Source organism: Medicago sativa, chromosome 1 (genome assembly GCF_051527215.1).
Source record: "Medicago sativa cultivar Bolivia chromosome 1, Bolivia_mono, whole genome shotgun sequence".
In the NCBI taxonomy this organism is placed as follows: Eukaryota; Viridiplantae; Streptophyta; class Magnoliopsida; order Fabales; family Fabaceae; genus Medicago; species Medicago sativa.
Genome location: NC_140749.1, coordinates 31,476,428 through 31,479,088, shown reverse-complemented (window position 1 = coordinate 31,479,088; position 2,661 = coordinate 31,476,428). Strand labels below are relative to the sequence as shown.

The 2,661-nt window shown below is 35.4% G+C and overlaps 1 pseudogene; it reads right to left on the bottom strand.

Moving 5' to 3' along the window:
• Window positions 1-1,949: 1,949 nt before the first annotated feature.
• LOC146954284 (secreted RxLR effector protein 161 pseudogene) lies at window positions 1,950-2,291 on the bottom strand (annotated as a pseudogene).
• Window positions 2,292-2,661: the final 370 nt, after the last annotated feature.

The following is a 2,661-nucleotide window of genomic DNA, read 5'->3' as shown; positions in this document are numbered from 1 at the left end:
TAAAGTAGCAATATAATTAAAATTCAACATAGATGGTTTATGGAATGCAATGGGAGAAGACTTCATGTAGAATATTAGTAGTTGAAGTTACAATAGAATCTGTCAACACAGCAGAGGAGTTGCTGCTAAATCCATCAATATAATATGGATACTTTAGCAGCTTTCAATTTCATATCAATACTAATGTTGAAAACATGGAGTTCAGTCCAAATGTGACAAGTGAACTAGAATTAGATTCAAATTTTCTAAAAAGATAAAGGAAATGCAGACAAGGTTTTGCCTTGAAATTTTCTAAAAAGATAAAGGAAATGTAGCATGGCAGCAGGGTCGCGCTGTCATGCTACACCACTCTCGTGGCGTTATAGTGTGATGTTGACAGCATAGTATCAAAGTATACCCAACTAAACAAATTTTTTAGCAAATACCTTATAAGTAGAAATTGTCAAATTACAGTATGAACATACAGAAATGAACACAGTAGTTCAACTATACTATGTTGATAATGCCGTAATGATCATGGTGTTATATATCTTGTTTATTGGGAAGAGGCTGTTGCACTTGTAACCTGAAATGATTAATGATTATGCATGTAAAACTCAAAGCGTATGGGGTTGCCACCAATAACTGTATATTGGATGCAATAGGAATGACCGGTAAATCCCCTTCAGGATACTATGAGTTCCTTGACGTGTATTGCACAACCACACCAAGCGTATCTCCTAACATTATTTTACAGATTTATGGTTCCATAAATTCACTCATGCGTTAGAGAATTGATGGATGATTTAGAGTAAGAGAATGATGAAGAATTATGTTGTTAATGTAACAAAATTCTGTCTAAAATTGTGTGTCAAATTAATGCCCAAATGCCAAGTATTTATAGTGCATTATATGACCCTTCACATGAGAGAAAGCACCCCTTTGACTTGAATCAATGTTATGGTTCATTAAGCACCATTTTGCCAAAGGTTATGATCATTTACACTTGAACCAATGCTAAGGTTCATTAAGCACCCCTTTGCCAAAGGTTCTAATGCATATTAAAGCTTCTCATGAAGATTTACAACTCTTGATATAAAGTGATTCCATTATTTTGGAAATCACCAACAATCCCCCACCATTTTCAAAATACTAAATCTCATAAATCCGGAAATTCCATGTCTTCAGATAATGGTATCTCACTATTTGAACCATTACTTAGTAAGTTAAGTTTTCGCTCATTCCCAAATAGTATGGTAGGCAAGCTTTGAACCAACTATTCATTAGAACAAGTGTGCATAACTTACACATAGAATCTCGGTACCGTTGATAAAGGTACTTGTAAAATGACACATTAAGAAGGCCTTGTGTCATATATCCCTTTTCATGAGAATTTAAGAGTCAAGCCCTTGAACTCCGTGAAGCGGCCAAACTTCATTCTCACATAGGTAGACTATATCGAGAATGCCCCATAAGTATGCATTCCAGCAAATATATGCTATATGTCCATTAAGAGGAAAACCTCATCCTACCTTTTTTCTTCTTATGGTCCAAGTACTTTTACCCTTAGGATGTATATATTGTCAAGTACTACAATTACTCTAATAGATTAATTCACCACTGAACCCAATACTTGATGCCTCAAGTGTGGGTTGAGTTTCCACTATTGTTAATCAATTAGATATGGGCTTGAGTCCCATCCCCAATGATGTCTTCAACACCATATCCTTTGTCAGACCTTTCGTCAAAGGATCTAGAAGATTCTTCTTTGTTCTTATGAACATGATGGAAATTACTCCATTAGAAATCAAGTCTCTTACATAGCTATGTCTTAAACCAATATGCCTTGATTTCCCATTATAAACTTGGCTATAAGCTTTTGATAGTGTGGATTGACTATCACAATGTATGGATACTGGTGCCATTGGCTTTTGCCAAACTGGTATGTCATACAATAAATTTCTTAGCCATTATGCCTCTTTACTCCCTGCAGCCAATGCAATAAATTTTGCAGCCATGGTGGAGTCGGCAATGCATGTTTGTTTCTTTAAACCCCAAGAAACTGCACCTCCACCAGGGTTGAAGATCCATCCACTTGTGGAGGCATGATCTTCAACATATGTTACCCAACTAGCATCTGTGTATCCTTCCACAACAGAAGGGTCTCCACTATATGTTAAACAATCATTCATTGTTCCCTTTAAGTATTTTAATACTCTTTTCACAGCGTGCCAGTGTTCTTTACTTGGATTGCTAGTATACAGACTTAAGCTTCCAACACCATATGCTATGTCAGGTCTAGTACAAGTCATAGCATACATCAAGCATCCGATTACTTTAGAATATTCAAGTTGTGCCACAGGACAACCTTTGTTTGGTTACAAACTAACAGTTTGGTCAAATGGGGTAGAGATAGGTTTACAATCTAAATGATTGAATTTTTGAAGCACCTTTTCTATGTAATGAGATTGGGATAAACCAATATGGTTACCATCTCTTATGATTTTAATTCCTAAAATCACATCAGCTTCTGCTAAATCTTTCATATCAAAATTTTTGGATAAGAAAGCTTTAGTTTCTTCTACCTCATTTATACTTGTACCAAAGATCAACATGTCATCTACATATAAGCAAATCATGACACCTTTTCCATTTTGGAATTTACTGTAAATACACTTGTCA